The sequence below is a fragment of the Benincasa hispida genome, chromosome 12 (assembly GCF_027475165.1).
Source record: "Benincasa hispida cultivar pf3 chromosome 12, pf3_genome.v1.1, whole genome shotgun sequence".
In the NCBI taxonomy this organism is placed as follows: domain Eukaryota; kingdom Viridiplantae; phylum Streptophyta; class Magnoliopsida; order Cucurbitales; family Cucurbitaceae; genus Benincasa; species Benincasa hispida.
The window spans coordinates 75,981,048-75,998,771 of NC_143489.1; the positions used below are offsets into that span (position 1 = coordinate 75,981,048).

Below are 17,724 nucleotides of genomic sequence, written 5' to 3' on the forward strand. Positions count from 1 at the left end.
AGGTCCGTTTTCATTCTTGTCTTTCCAACTTCAGGAGCATAATGATTCCGATCCTTGAGGTCTGAAAATGGAGGGTCACACTTACGAGAATTACTAAGTGTTAGTAACTTCTTGACCAAAGTAGCGATAACTGAGTTACTATAGGGATAAGAGTTATTCTGGTGATAGTATCTAGTCAAGATAGTCTTGGTTCAACGGAGGAATAGTCGATCACCCTTCGGTGGAGGTTATTCTAAACCATTGAAATATTGTTGCAAAATATAATAATGAAGGGTACATTATTAGTTTTTCTGCTAAACTTGATTGGATTTAAAAGATTAATGTTTTTTACTAAAAAGGATATGTTTTTCTTTTCAGCATGACTAGCTCTCTAGATCAACTCTTAGCTTCTGAGAAACTAAACGGCGATAATTACTCAACATGGAAAAACAATATGAATTCAACACTAATAATAGATGACCTGAGATTTGTCTTAACTGAGGAATGTCCTCAGGCCCCTGCCTTGAAAGAAGCACAAGGTAAATATGATTTACTAGTTGCTGAGACATGTTTAGTGGAGGATGATACCTCAACCTAGATATTGGATTCAGGAGCCACTAATTATATTTGCTTCTCTTTTCAGGAAACTAGTTCCTGGAAAAAGCTTAAAGAAGGTGAGATCACCCTTAAGGTTGGAACAGGAGAGGTTGTCTCGGCCGAAGCAGTGGGAGACTTGAAGTTGTTTTTCAACGATAGATATATCATACTTAAAGATGTTTTGTATGCACCTCTTATGAAGAGGAATTTAATATCTATCGATTGTATTATGGAACAAATTTATAAAATATCTTTTGAAGTTAATGATGCATTCATTTTCAGAAAAGGTATTCAAATTTGTTCTGCTATACTTGAAAACAACTTATATAAGTTAAGACCAACTAAAGTAAAATTTGTCTTAAATACTAAGATGTTTAGAATAGTCAAAACTTAGAATAAAAGACAAAAAGATTCTTCTAATGCCTATCTATGGCACTTAAGACTTGGTCACATAAATCTCAATAGGATTAAGAGATTGGTTAAGAATGGACTCCTAAATCAGTTAGAAGACAATTCTTTACCTCCATGTGAGTCTTGTTTTGAGGGAAAAATGACTAAGAGATCTTTTACTGGAAAAGATCTCAGAGCCACAATACCCTTAAAGCTCGTACATTTGGACCTATGTGGATCGATGAATGTCAAAGCACGAGGTGGGTATGAATATTTCATCAGTTTTATTGATGATTATTCAAGGTATGGTCATATTTACCTAATGCATCACAAGTCTGATTCTTTTGAAAAGTTCAAAGAATATAAGGCTGAGGTTGAGAACCAGTTAGGTAAAACAATTAAGACACTACGATCAGATCGAGGTGGGGAGTACATGGACTTAAGATTCTAGGACTATATGATAGAACACAGAATCAAGTCACAACTCTCTGCACCTAATATACCTCAGCAGAACGGTGTATCTGAAAGAAGAAATAGAACCTTGTTGGATATGTTCGCTCAATGATGAGCTTTGCTGAGTTACTTGATTCCTTTTGGGGATAGCATTAGAGACTGCTATCTATATTTTGAATAACGTTCCCTCTAAAAGTGTTTCAGAAACACCTTATGAGCTATGGAAAGGGCATAAAGGCATTTTACGTCACTTTAGGATTTGGGGATGCCCGGCACACGTGTTGGTGCAAAATCCTAAAAAATTGGAACGTCGTTCAAAACTATGCCTATTTGTAGGTTATCCAAAAGAAACAAAAAGTGGTCTATTTTACGATCCTCAAGAGAATAAGGTATTTGTATCGACAAATGCCACATTCTTAGAGGAATACCACATAAGAAGTCATCAACCTCGTAGTAGACTAGTATTGAATGAAATTTCCAAAGACGCTACAGATAGAGCTAGTTCATCTACTAAAGTGGTAGATAAAACTAGTACATCTGGTCGGTCACATCCTTCTCAAGAGTTAAGAATGCCTCAACATAGTGGGAGGGTTGTTCATCAGCCTAACCGTTATTTGGGTTTAACAGAAACACAAATTGTCATACCAAATGACGGTATAGAGGATCCATCGATCTATAAACAGGTGATAAAAGATGTGGACCGTGATCAATGGGTCAAAGCCATGGACCTCGAAATGGAGTCTATATACTTCAATTATGTCTGGGAACTTGTAGATCAACCAAATGATGTAAAACTAATTGGTTGTAAGTGGATCTACAAGAGAAAACGAGACCAAGCCGGTAAAGTACAGACTTTTAAGGCTCGAATTGTGGCAAAGAGTTATACCTAGAGAGAGGGAGTGGACTATAAAGAAAGTTTCTCTCTCGTTGCCATGTTTAAGTCGATTAGAATACTCTTATCCATTGCCACCTTTTATGACTATGAAATTTGGCAGATGGATGTCAAGACAGTCTTTCTAAACGGCGATCTTGAGGAGAGTATCTATATGGCTCAACCAGAGGGGTTTATTGCACGGGGTCAAGAACAAAAGGTTTGTAAGCTGGTTGAAACAAGCTTCTATCTTGGAATATAAGATTTGATAATGTGATCAAATCTTATGGCTTTGAACAGAATGTTGACGAGCCTTATGTTTACAAAAAAGATCATCAATTCTACTATAGCGTTCTTAGTTTTATATGTTGACGATATTCTACTCATTGGGAATGAAGTAGGATACCTAATTGACATCAAGAAATGGCTAGCAACGCAGTTCCAAATGAAAGATTTGGGAAATGTGCAGTATGTTCTCGGGATTCAGATTATTCAGAACCGCAAGAACAGAACACTAGCCATGTCTCAAGCAACTTATATAGACAAAATGTTGTCTAGGTATAAGATGCAGAATTCCAAAAGAGGCTTGTTACCTTGCAGATGTGGAATTCATTTATCAAAGGATCAATGTCCTAAGACACCTCAAGAGGTTGAGGATATGAGATGCATTCTCTATGCTTCCGCAGTAGAGAGCCTGATGTATGCAATGTTATGTACTAGACCTGACATATGCTACGCGGTAGGGATAGTCAGTAGGTATCAGTCCAATCCTGGATATGATCATTGGACTGGCGTTAAAAATATCCTCAAGTATCTTAGGAGAACGAGGAACTACATGCTCGTGTATGGTACTAAGGATTTTATCCTTACTGGATACACTGACTCTGATTTTCAAACCGATAAAGATGCTAGAAGGTCTACATCTGGATCAGTGTTCACTCTTAATGGAGGAGCAGTAGTGTGGAGAAGTGTGAAGCAAAACTGTATTGCGGACTCCACAATGGAAGCTGAATACGTAGCTGCTTGTGAAACAGCAAAGGAAACAGTATGGTTGAGAAAATTCTTGATAGATTTAGAAGTCTTTCCAAATATGCATCTGCCTATCACCCTATATTGTGATAATAGTGGTGTAGTTGCAAATTCAAGAGAACCAAGAAGCCACAAGCACGACAAGCATATTGAGTGCACATACCATCTGATTCGGGAGATTGTACACCGTGGAGACGTTGTAGTAACCCAGATATCTTCTGAGCAAAACATTGCTGATCCTTTTACAAAGGCCCTCACGGCTAAAGTGTTTGAAGGTCACCTACAGAGTCTAGGTCTACAAAGTTTGTAAACTAGGACAAGTGGGAGAACTTTTGGGTATATGCCCTAGTTTATTGTATTCATATATTTATTATACTCATATGTTTCTCACTTAAATTCAACATTGTGATACTCCACTAGGAGTTTTAGTCCAAATGGGAGTTTGTTGGATTTTATGTCCTAAACTCGTAGTTTGTAAATTAATAAACATATTCTGTTTTATTTTTCGATAAAGTTGTTATTGAAATTGTAATCTTGAATCCAATAAACTAAGGTCCTGAGGCTATTTAATGTAGTTTGAACTTTATGTAGTGACATAAATATGGATCAAGTTCAAATATATAGCCAAAATGGTCTATAGTATATGAATAAGGTTGAGCGCCTTATTCTGGGGACACTATGGATGCGGCCTACTTTATAGTTAGTACAAACGGTGTGATCCTGAATCGTTCATATAGAGATATGTGAGTGGGGGCATCCTATGTAAAGAGTTTACATAAGACTAAACCATGAAATAGTCACTTTTTACGTTCTAAATGCCGTTTTATGTATAAAACTAACTATTTCGTTAATTGATGACCTAGGTAACTTAATCTTAATCCTGAGCTAACTATGAACTCCTGTTCACTCAGAATTATCCTTAGATCTGCATAGGTGAGGGCAGCTCAATATCGCTGGCTCAATAAGCCTCCCATTTTAGGGGTAAGATTGGGTGGATAGCTGGGAACATAGGGTGCAAGACGGAATTCACTCCTACTCGTTATAGGGATAGTAGATAGCTTGTTCCCTTTAGTACTGAATCCAGGTCTTGAACAAGGGGCCCCACCCTCTCCTTGGCCCGAGAGGGATTCGGTTTATAGGTTGGACCTTAAACCAATTGTTCATTAGAGGTTCCCTTACTAGCTCATATGGAATAAACATAGAACAGTATGATAGAATGATTCGAATTGTTCGAATTAGGTGAAGAGAGAGAAACCGACAAGTATATGTGATATAGTGATCGGGTTTTTCAGTTTAGAGATATAGCTTTAATATTAAAATGTGATTTAAATATCAAGAATATGAATACGTTCATATTCGGAAGCTTGGAAATAATGGAAATTGTCAAAGATGTAAAAAATCAAAGAGTTGACTTTTTGACTTTTAAAAGTCAAACTTTGGCCGACCTTATATTCAAATATGATTTGAATTTTGAGAAAATCAATGTGGATTCATGTTCGGGAGGTCAAAATTAGTCAACACGGAAAAAATCATAAAAAGTCAAAATGTTGACTTTTTGGTCAAAGTTTGACTTTGACCAAATGACTATTGTGCCCTTTGACTGAAGTTAGTGGGAAAATCCAAACTTTTGTTGGATAATTTCACTAACAAAATAGTGGGCTAGGTATTGGCTTATAATGGAGACATTAAGCCCACTAAGATAGTGGATTATAGGTGTTGGGTTTTTATGGTTTTGGTTCATGCAATTGTTGCATGGTTTTTTTCTATAAATTGGGCTTTTGAATTGGGATTTAAAATCTTGCAATTTTTTTCAAATTTAGTTTTTCAAAATTGGGCTAAAAAAAAACAAAGGGAAAACCAAAAACCAAAATTCCATCTTATTTTTCCCATCTCTTTCTCTCTCTTGGTTTCTTCATTCACCGGGTCCCACAACTCGGTTCTGAGTCCAGAGGTTAGTAGGTCAACTCTAGTATGGTCCGAAAGAGTTTGGTCGAGATTTAGCAAGGAAAAGCGGTTTTCGGGAGCTACAAAAGTTCTATCCTATCCTATTAATTTACTGTTTTTCCACTTCAATTTGCATGCTTATTTCCTTTTGTTTAGAAGCATTTAGAGTGTAATTAAGTCCTAATTCTGTTGCGTATGTCTCGTGTTCCATCAAGGTGTACTTGGGGTCGAGAGTTGGGATGTGATTCCATGTTCTATCATATGGTTCTGGAATTCTAAGTCCATATACTCTCCACCATGATCAAATCGTAGTGTTTTTATCTTCTTACCTAACAAGTTTTCAACTTCAGCCTTATACTCTGTGAAATTTTCAAGAGCATCAGACTTATGTTGCATTAGTTATAGATACCCATATCTTGAATAATCATCTATGAAAGAGATGAAATATTCATGCCCACCTCAAGCTCTAACACTCATTGGACAACAGAGGTCTGAATGTATAAGCTCCATGGTTTCCTTGGCTCTATAACCTTTTCTAGTAAAAGGTCATTTGGTCATCTTGCCTTTAAGTCATGATTCACATACCGACAAAGAGTTTTCTTCTAAACCATTTAGAAGTCCACATTTCACCAACTTCTCAATCCTATTGAGGTTGATGTGACTTAGCCTTAGATGTCAAAGATGGGTGTTTTCCTTAGGAGAAACCTTTAGTCATTTTGCAGTTGTCGCTGTTTTGAACATTTCAGTATGAAGTACGACTTTTATGACTAACAGCCTTAGTACATACAAGTTATTTTCCACTGAACCAAATCCAATCTCCATACCATTCTTGAAAATAAACACTTTAATCTCAGAAAAAGAGACGATATAACCTTGTTCAATCAGACAAGAAACTGAGATTAAGTTCCTCTTGATATGAGGAGCTACATAAACATTATCCAGTAACAAATAACGTTTCTTGTCCAAAAATAACTTCGGCCTGCCTACAACAATAGTTAAAACAACCTCACCAGTATTGACTCGAAGATTCAACTCTCCATCTTCTAACTTTTTCTAGGAACTAAATTCTTGGTAGGAAGAACTTACGTGATTAGTAGCACCTGAATCAAGTATCTAGGCAGAATCATCATTCTCTACCAAACACGTCTCCAAGACAAATAAATCACATTTACTGTCTTTAGACTTATTCCTCTTCTAGAGAGTAGTGGGATCAGTATCAGAACCTAAATAAGCTATAAGTTCCATTTCAGAGAACAATTCTCATTGATGAACTTCATCTGAGTCAGTAACAATTCCTTTCTCTTTTAGTCCCTTAACATTCAAGAAAGACTAAAGATTATCTTTGGAACTAATCCTACTGGTTTCTTTTTCATCCATCCCATTTTGAGCAAAAAGTGTGAACTGACGTTTAAACAATTCTTGCAACGAGTCCATGATCTGATGTGCAATGACCATGTTCTCAACCCTTTTGGCCAATGCATCGAGTATGCTAGCCAAAATGTGAAGTCGGGCCATCGAATTAGCCTTCATCCACACCTCATATGCATTACGAACCTTTCGTGGTGCATGAAGGGTCGGGACTCTTTCCAATATAGGTTAAATTAAAAAAGGCAACTAATGGAAAATCATACATAGACATGTTGCAAAAAAAACAAACACATTGATCTACATTAGATTTTAGAAAATACTCTTTAAAACAAAATCCAATCTAGTTTAGCAAAATCTAAATGAACCCCATGTGACATCTAATTTTGCAATGACCCTTCAGTGGTTTAGGACAAAAGCCACCGAAGGGTAGTCAATTTATCCATCCTCTGAATTGAGACACTCTCAAACAGTCATTAATACCAGAACAACTCATGTTCCTATAACTACTAGCCATCATTGATATGTTCAAGAAATCATTAACTTGCTTAACAATTTTCCATAAGTGTGTCCCTTCATTTTAGATCCTAAAGTCCGCCCCAAGCAGCCAATCTGAAGGGAAAAAATCCGATTGGGGCAAAAACTAAAGCGACTCTATCCATTTCTGGAGTTTACCTTGATATTGACCAACCGCACAAACCATCCGAAGGGGGACGCTCCCAGTGTGCCACGAGGACGTGCAAGAAGGTCTCATGGCGCAAACCAGTGAAGGATACCGTAGGACATGTTGACACACATCCTTCACCCACTTACTATAAAAATCTATCCGTCCACCTTGATATTGACTCATGCAAACACTATCCGAAAGATGATGCTCCCAGGGCACCATAAGGCCAAGCATGAATCTCACAGTGTGAACATTAAGGGAGAAACGTGAGTGGAATTGACATATCATATATATCTTTTCCTCCCACTGAGTATTTTATAACCTAGGGTTTAGTTTCCTTAGAAAAAACACGGCTAATGATTTTAATTAAGTGACTTTTTAGGTTTTTCCAAAAGTAACTCTTACTTTGGAAAGTTGAACAACTTTTTTATCATCATTCATTAAACTCTTTAACGAATTTTTTGATCAACTACTACATGCTTGTAGCAAATCTATCTAATTCACCTTTCCAGGTAGGTTTCAAGATATGGGTGTTCCATTTCCGTCAGCTTAAATACCCCAACCTAGCCAGAACCCACCTCAGACAAAAGGTCCCTTATAGATAGATTGAATACAAATTTAATCTTTTATTCAAATCAATTTAATCCTATTAAACCAATTCAGATTAAACTTAGGTATCTAATCTCATCATAACCTTGAACTTAGGTCTATCTAGATCAAATTTTAAAACCCTTTTAAAACATGAGTTCACCTAAGTTCGCATGCAACTCTTTCTTATTGATTTTAGTTCTAATTTCCATTATAACACTTATAAAAGGAAACAACTAAAACCAACCACAATGCAAAGTAACACATTCATAAGGCATTCATAACTCTTATAAATAAGCTTAAGTGTCATGATCCATGCATTGTTCATTCATTACTACTGGTATATAACACTTATATAACAAGGCAATGAACCAAGCATACATGCTCTCATACACCCTTATACTATAACACTTATAATATAAAGATGATGCATGAATATGCTTGATGCATGCATAAATATAACGCTTATATTAATGCATGAGCATGCTTTCTTGTAATTTCATCATGCCATTTACTATATTATAACACTTATAATATATGATGCATGAATATCTGCACCTAAGGTGAGTTTTAAATATATATGTCATACACTATGGCATATAAACAAACATACATCTCATGTACATCAAGTAAAAGTTGATGGACAGGAATAATTAGCCTCAAATCCTTAAGAATAAAGCTAACTGTTACAAAGAGTATTGAGTCCACCGGTTCAAACAAGCGAATCGGGTCTTGAACCATCCGGGTGAAGCCATGTCTCCTTGATCATGTAACAGCTTCTTGTGATTCTCTAGCAACACTGTATGAGCATAAACGATCGTTTAGCAATGATCAGGTAACTTTGACTATGCGATGAAGCATTAAGGTGTTCGTGCACAAAAATTGGGCCCCAGGGTAACCTCATCGGGCCCGATAGGCATTTGGGGCACCAAATAAGCTCTGTTTGCCAAACCGTCTAGCGTACGACTCTTTTTCATTGTTATTAACCCTTGAGTTTGTTATCGCGTTTTCACCCGCTGGAAAGTTTGCGTACAAAAATTGGGCCCCGGGGTAGCCCGATAGCCATTGGGGGAACAAAATGAGCTTCGTTCGCAAAATTGTCTAGCGCACGACATTTTTTCATCGTTCTTAACCATTGGATCAGTTCTCGCGCTTTTGCCTGCCGTAAAATTCGCGCACAAAAATTGGGCCCCGGGGCAACCTCGCCAGGCCCAATAGCCATTTGGGGCACCAAAAGAGCTCCATTCGCAAAGTCGTCCAGCACATGGCTTTTTTTCATGGTTCCTAACCCATGGGTTCGTTTTCACGTTTTCGCCCGTCGGAAAGTTCGTTCACAAAAATTAGGCCCCGGGGCAGCCCCGCTAAGCCCGATAGTCATTTGAGGCACCAAATGAGCTCCTTTCGCAAAACCGTCTGGCGCACGACTTTTTTTCATCGTTTTTAACCCCAAGGTCCATTTTTGCATTTTCGCCCGCTAGAAAGTTCGCGCACAAAAATTGGGCCCCGGGGCAACCTCGTCGTGCCAGATAACCATTTGGGGTACCAAATGAGCTCCATTCGAAAAACCGTCTGTGCGCACAACTTTTTTTCATCGTTCTTAACCCCTGAGACCATTTCCGCGTTTTTGCGTTTTTGCCCACTGGAAAGTTCACGCACAAAAATTGGGCACCGGGGCAGCCTCGATGTGCCCGATAGCCATTTGAGGCACCAAATGAGCTATGTTCATAAAACTGTCTCTACGCACGACTTTTTTTCATTGTTCTTAACCCCTAGGTCCTCGCAAAATTGTCTGCGCGAACAGTGTTTTTTCATCGTTCTTAACCCCTGGGTCCGTTTCCGCGTTTTCGTCTGCCGGAAAGTTCGCGCACAAAAATTGGGCCCTGTGGCAGCCCTGCTAGTCCCGATACCATTTGCGACACCAAATGAGCTCCTTCGCAAAACCGTCTACGCGCACAACTTTTTTTCATCGTTCTTAACCCCTGAATCCGTTTCTACGTTTTCGCCCGCCGGAAAGTTCGCGCACAAAAATTCGGTCCCGAGGCAGCCCTACTGGGCCCAATAGCCATTTAGGGCACCAAATGACCTCCGTTCGCAAAACCTCTGCGCGCATGACTTGTTTTCATCGTTCTTAACCCCTGGTCCATTTTCGCGTTTTCGCCCGCCGGAAAGTTCGTGCACAAAAATTAGGCCCTGGAGCAGCCCCTACATGCCCGATAGCCATTTGAGGCACCAAATGAGCTCTGTTCGCAAAACTGTATGTGCGCACGGCTTTTTTTCATCGTTCTTAACCCCTGGGTCCGTTTTCGCGTTTTCGCCTGCCGGAAAGTTCACGCACAAAAATGTGGCCCCGGGGCAGCCCCATCGGGCCCGGTAGCCATTTGGGACACCAAATGAGCTCTGTTCAAAAAACCATCTGCGTGCACGACTTTTTTTCATCGTTCTTAACCCCTGGGTCTGTTTTTGCGTTTTCGCCCGCAGAAAGTTTGCGAACAAAAATTGGGCCCAGGGTTAGCTCTGTCGGGCCCGATTGCCATTTGAGACACCGAATGAGCTCCATTCGCAAAACAATCTGCGCGCACGGCTTTTTTTCATCGTTCTTAACCCTTGGGTCCGTTTTCGCGTTTTCGCCCGCCGGAAAGTTCGCGCACAAAAATTGGGCCCCGGTGCAGCTCTGCCGGGCCCGATAGCCATTTGGGGCACCAAATGAGCTTCTTTCACAAAACAATCTGTGCGCATGGCTTTTTTTAATCGTTCTTAACCCCTTGGTCCGTTTTCGTGTTTTCGGCCGTCAGAAAATTTGTGCACAAAAATTTGGCCCCGAGGCAGCCCCACCGTGCCTGATAGCCATTTTGTGCACCAAATGAGCTCCGTTCGCAAAACCGTCTACGCGCATAACTTTTTTTCATCGTTATTAACACCTGGGTTCATTTTCGCATTTTCGCCCGCCAGAAAGTTCACGTACAAAAATTGGGCCTCGGGGAATCCCCACTGGGCCCAATAGCCATTTGGGGCACCAAATGAGCTCTATTCGCAAAACCAATTGTGCGCACGCCTTTTTTTCATCGTTCCTAACCTCTGGGTCCGTTTCCACATTTTCGTCCGTCGGAAAGTTCACGCACAAAAATTGGGCCTCGTGGTAGCCCTGCCGGTCTCGATAGCCATTTGCGACACTAAATGGGCCTCAGGGCACGATTTTACGCGCACGATTTTGTTTCATTGTTCTTAACCCCTGGGTACGTTTTCAAGTTTTCGCCCGCTGGAAAGTTCGCGCACAAAAAATTGGGCCTCAGGGCAACCCCGCCAAGCCCGATAGCCATTTGGGGCACCAAATGAACTCCTTTCACAAAATCGTCTGCGCGCACGGCTTTTTTCATCGTGATTAACCCCTGGGTCCGTTTTCACGTTTTTGCCTGCCGGAAAGTTCGCGCACAAAAATTGGACCTCGAGGCAGCCCCGTCGGGCCCGATAGCCATTTGGGGCACTGAATGAGTTCCGTTCGTAAAACTGTCTGCACACACGACATTTTTTCATCGTTCTTAACCCCTGGGTCCGTTTTTGCCAGTCGAAAAGTTCGCGGACAAAAATTAGGTCCCGAGGAAGCCCCACCGGGCTCGATAGCCATTTGGGGCACCGAATGAGCTCTGTCCACAAAATCGTCTGCGCACACGGTTTATTTTCATCATTCTTAACCCCTGGGTCCGTTTTCATGTTTTCGCTCGTCGGAAAGTTTGCGCACAAAAGTTAAGCCCCGAGGAAGCCTCGCCGGACTTGATAGCGATTTGAGGCACTGAATGAGCTTCGACCACAGAATCGTCTGCGAGCACGGCTTTTTTTCATCGTTCTTAAACCCTGGGTCCATTTCCACGTTTTCGACTGTCGGAAATTTTGCACACAAAAATTAGGCCACGAAACAGCCCCGCCGGGCCAGGAAGCCATTTGGGGCACTAAAAGAGCTCCGTTCACAAACTGTCTGTGCGCACGACTTTTTTTCATCGTTCTTAACCCCTGGGTCTGTTTTCGTGTTTTCGCTCGTCGGAAAGTTCGCACACAAAAATTTGGCCTCGGGCTGCCCCGTCAGACCCGATAGCCATTTGGAGCACCAAATGAGCTCCGTTCACAAAACGGTATATGCTCAGGGCTTTTTTTCATCGTGCTTAACCTTGGATCTGTTTTCGCGATTTCGTCCGCCGGAAAGTTCGCGCACAAAAATTGGGTCCTGAGGTAGCCCCGCCGGGCCCGATAGCCATTTGGGGCACTAAATGAGCTCCGTTCGCAAAACCGTCTGCGCGCATGGCTTTTTTTCATAGTTCTTAACCCCTGAGACTGTTTTCGTGTTTTCGCCCTCCGGAAAGTTCGCGCACAAAAAATTGAGCACCGGGGCAGCCCCGCCGAGCCCGATAGCCATTTGGGGCACCAAATGAGCTCCGTTCGCAAAACCGTCTATTTGCACGACTTTTTATCATCGTTCTTAAACCCTGGGTCCATTTCCACGTTTTCGACCGTCGAAAAATTTGCGCACAAAAATTGGGCCCCGACGCAGCCCCGCCGGGCCCGATAGCCATTTGAGGCACCGAATGAGCTCCGTTTGCAAAACTGTCTGCGCGCACAGCTTTTTTTCATCGTTATTAACCCTTGGGTCCGTTTTCGCGTTTTCGCCTGCCGGAAAGTTAGCGCACAAAAATTGGGCCCCGGTGCAACCCTGCCGGGCCCGATAGCCATTTGGGGCATCAAATGAGCTCCGTTCTCAAAATCGTCTGCGCGTATAGCTTTTTTTTATCTTTCTTAACCCCTGGGTCCGTTTCGCGTTTTTGCCCGCCGGAAAGTTAGCACACAAAAACTGGGACCCGGGGCAGCCATGTCGAGCACGATAGCCATTTGGGGCACCAAATGAGCTCCGTTTGCAAAACCGTTTACGCACATGACTTCTTATCATCGTTCTTAACCCCTGGGTTCGATTTCGCGTTTTTGCCCGCCGAAAAGTTCGCGCACAAAAATTAGGCCCCGAAGCAGCCCCGTCGGGCCCGATAGCCATTTGGGGCACCGAATGAGCTCCGTTCGCAAAACCGTCTGCGCGCACGGCTTTTTTTCATCATTCTTAATCCCTGGGTTTGTTTTCGCGTCTTTGCCCGCCAGAAAGTTCGCGCACAAAAATTAAGACCCAAGAAAGCCTGGCCCGGCCCAATAGCCATTTGAGGTATCAAATGAGCTCCGTTCGTAAAACCGTCTGTGCGCACGACTTTTTTTCATCGTTCTTAACCCTTGGGTCCGTTTTCGCATTTTCGTCTGCCGGAAAGTTCGCACACAAAAATTGGGCCCCCAAGAAACCCCCTCGGGCCCGATAACTATTTAGGGCACCAAATGAGCTCCGTTCGCAAAACCGTCAGGGTGTACGCGTTTTTTTCATCGTTCTTAACCCCTTGGTCCGTTTTCGCATTTTCGCCCGCCGGAAAGTTCACGCACAAAAATTGGGCCCCAGGGCAGCCCCACCAGGCCCGATAACTATTTGGTGCACCAAATAAGCTTCGTTCATAAAACCGTCCGGGCGCACGACTTTTTTTCATCGTTCTTTACCCCTTGCTCCATTTTCACGTTTTCGCTTGCCGGAAAGTTTGCGCAAAAAAATAAGGCCTCGAGGCAACCCCGCGGGGCCCGATAGCCATTTGGGGCACTAAATGAACTCCGTTCGCAAAACCGTCTACGCGCACGACCTTTTTTCATCGTTCTTAACTTTGGGTCTTTTTTCGCATTTTCGACCGCCAGAAAGTCCGCGCATAAAAATTGGGTATGACTTCAAACCCTCTTATATTAGATGAGCATGCTTTAATTTTTACCAAAATTAATGAATATGAATGCTTATTGATCCTTGTTACTTCCGCTGCATGCTAATTTACTCTTACAGAAAGATCATGTTCGATCCTCCTGGCTTTGCCTCATCTCGAAATATCATGTCCGATCCGCTAAGCTTTGCTTCAAATGCGAGATTAAGTTCGGTTTGCCTGACTCTGCCTCAGCTCGAAAGATCATGACCGATCTGCTTGGCTCTGACTCAAATGCGACATCAAGTTAAATTCGCCTGGCTCCACCTTATCTCTGAAGATCAAGTTTGGTTTGCCCAAATCTGTCTCATTTTGGAAGATCATGTCCAATCTGCCTGGCTCTGCCTCATCTCAAAATATCATGTCCGATCCGCTAGGCTTTACCTCAAATGCGAGATCAAGTTTGGTTTACCTGACTCTGCCTCATCTCTGAAGATCAAGTCTGGTCTGCCTGGCTCCACCTCATCTCTGATAGTCCAAGTTCGATTTGCCTAGCTCCACCTCATCTGCAAGATCAAGTCTGGTCTGCCTTGCTTTGCTTCATCTGCACGATCGAGTCTGATTTACTTGGCTCCATGTCTAGTTTACCTAGCTCTACATTATCTACGAGATCAGGTCTAGTCTACCTAGCTCCCATCATCTAAGATCAAAACTGATGGAACGCTCAATTAAAAAACTTAGGCCAAAGCTGACAGAATCCTCAGGCTACGGACTGAGATCGAAGCCAATAGAACACTGAGATTGAAGTCGATGAAACAATCAAGTCAAGGACTTAAGCCAAAACCAATGAAATACTCAGTTCATGGACTAAGATTGAAGCCAATGAAACACTAAGATCGAAGTGTTGGGATTAGTGTCCTAATTCTCCCAGTGGTCTTGTAGTTTGTAAAAATTTTGTACACACAGAGTTATTAATAAAATAAATGTTATTTTATATACATTTACTCAAATCCAATAAACTAAGATTCGTTGTTATTTATGTAACTTAAGCATGTATGTGAGACATACAAGTGGATAATACCTTAATTAATAACATAAATGGTCTATAGTAGATGGATAAAGAAGGGATATCTTATCCTGGTGACACTACAGATATGACCCGCTTTTGTAGATGTTACAAGTGTTGTAAAGTGCTACAAATGATCTAATCCTGACCATTCATATGGAGACATGAGAGTGGGGGTATGCTATACAAAGAGTTTGTATAAGACCGAACCACGAGATGATTAGTCTCTTTATATAACGTCGTTGATAATTGTAACTTACATTTCACTAAAATGACCATAGGTGACATGACCTTAATCCTGAGTAAGTTGGGAACTCTTGCCTATGAAGGCAGTCCTTTTTTATTAGTATGGGTGAGAGTGGCCAGATTGCCAACTCAACTAACCTACTTTGTTGGGGATTTGTTTGATTGGGGAGCTGGGAACTCAGCTACACAAGATGTAATTCACTCCTTCCCTAAAGTAGGGGTAAGTAGATAAATTGCTCCTTTAAAGGTTGATTCTGGGTCTTGAACATAGTGGCCACACCCTGAGAGGACTCAGTCATAGTAGGACTATAACTTATTGTTCATTAGAGGAATCAGTGGTATTTAAAGAGTTAGATTTAACTATAGGGGCAAAACGGTAAATTGGCCTAGTTGTACTTATGCGATTTGTGAAGGGTCATCGCACTGTTGATTGGTCAAATGGACACAGAAATATATCTGTAGTGCGAAGAGTGCAACTGTCAGTCTTTAGTGGAGCGACCAACAGTTAACAGATGGTGGATCTCGTGATTAAAGAGTTTAATCAATTATTCACGTACCGTTGGAGCTTCAAGCTACAGGTCCATGAGGCCCCCTTAGTAGCTAAATGGGTTTAAGTTTAGAATCAGATTTTGGGTTAGTTTGAAGTGTTCAAATTAACAGGAGGAATTTCAATTATATGTGATATAATTGATATGATGTATTAGATACATTAATTGGAGGAATTAATAAAAATATTATTTATATTAAATACCATAAAATAGAAAAAGAACAATGGTTTATACGTTTCATATGATGAAATAGGGGTAAGTTCAAGAATAATGTAATTTTTAAAAGTAATGACAAAAATAGGATATATAGGAAAGAAATTACAAAAGTAAGGTGGAGGGAAAAAGTATTGACAAAAATAGGTTAACAAAATCGTGTACCCGATACACGATTTTTGTTAAACCTCTATGTCAGCTACCAAACTCGTGGACGAGCAATATTTTTATTATTTTTTTTATTGCTTTTTGATTGGAGTGGATACAAAGTGGAACAAATCTACGATAAAACAAATCAATGTGAAATAAAATAGATTTAGCCTTCATTCGTGGCTAGAAATTTGATTCAATTTTTATTTTACTATAGCCGTTAAAAATTTTAATTTCACAGTAAAAAATTCTCTAAAAATACAAAAAACACTAAAAAAATAAAAGAAGAAGACAGAAGTTGGGGAAAATGTGAAAAAAAAGTTTAGCCTTAATTCGTGGCTAGAAATTTGATTCAATTTTTATTTTACGGTAGGCCTTTAAGAATTTGAATTTCACCGTAAAAGATTCTCCGAAAATGCAAAAAAAAAAAAATAAATAAATAAAAGAAGAAGACGGAAGTGGGGGGAAATGTGAAAAAAAAATAGATTTAGCCTTAATTCGTGGCTAGAAATTTGATTCAATTTTTATTTTATCGTAGGCCTTTAAGAATTTAAATTTCACAGTAAAAGATTCTCCGGAAATGAAAAAAAACACTAAAAAGAAAAAGAAGAAGACGGAAGTTGGGGAAAAATGTGAAAAAAAAAAAAGATTTAGTCTTAATTCGTGGCTAGAAATTTGATTCAATTTTTATTTTATCGTAGGCCTTTAAGAATTTGAATTTCACAGTAAAAGATTCTCCGAAAATGCAAAAACAATTACTAAAAAATAAAAAAAGAAGACAAAAGTTGGAGGAAAATGTGAAAAAAAAATTAGAATTAATTCCTGGCTAGAAATTCGATTCAATTTTTATTTTACTGTAGACCTTTAAAAATTTGATTTTCACAGTAAAAGATTCTCCGAAAATACAAAAACACTAAAAAATAAAAGAAGAAGACAGAAGTTGGGGGAAAATTTGAAAAAAAAAATAGATTTAACCTTAATTCGTGACTAGAAATTTGATTCAATTTTTATTTTACTGTAGGCCTTTGAAAATTTGAATTTCAAAAAGATTCTCCGAAGATGCAAAAACGCTAAAAAATATAAGAAGACAGAAATGGGGAGAAAATGTGGAAAAAAATATTTAACTTGCCTTAAATCGTGGACGGGATACACGATTTATGTGCTGACTCAAAACTCGTGGTGACTATACGATAATTACTCGCTTGATTGTTGCTACACGATCGAGTAGTAAAGTTTATATGATAGGCTTCATCTTCTAAATGATCGAGTGCATCATCTATACGATAGACGGTCTTTATCTCCTATTTACTCGATCGTCTATCTCCTGTCTTCCTCAATCCAAAGAGTCCACAACTCCTGGATTCTCACACCGAGAATACCAAGGTAACCATTGTAGTGGTGTTGTAAATTCGTTCGTGGATCAAGATGGACTCGATTGGGTTCGAGGTACATCCAGTTGTTCGTGTTGTTGGTTGTTTCGTTCATTGTGTTCATGTTTGTGCTGACTGAACGATTTGTTGAACGATCGAGGGATATTTGAAGAAGAGCTCTTCAAAGGTATGCATACTCTATCCCTTGTATCTTATTGTAGCATGCTGTAATTTCTAATTATGCATAATCTGTTTGTTTCCATTTAAGACTGGAATTATTTGTGTTCATTCTGAATGGATTTGGAATGATCTACTTTTGCTGCTCATGGAGATCTATGTTTAGATTTCCTTCAATTGGTATCAGAGTCAGGTTGTTTTGATATTCCAAATTCCATTGTTGTATTGAATTTCTTTTACAGTCATGGTGGGTTTTAAGTTTTCTACAATGCGTTTAAGAGTTAAATGTGTTCGTGGATGTGTTGATGGATGTTT

General features: G+C 40.1%; 1 pseudogene; it reads left to right on the forward strand.

Moving 5' to 3' along the window:
* Positions 1 to 2,948: 2,948 nt before the first annotated feature.
* On the forward strand, positions 2,949 to 3,629 carry LOC150032200 (secreted RxLR effector protein 161 pseudogene; annotated as a pseudogene).
* Positions 3,630 to 17,724: the final 14,095 nt, after the last annotated feature.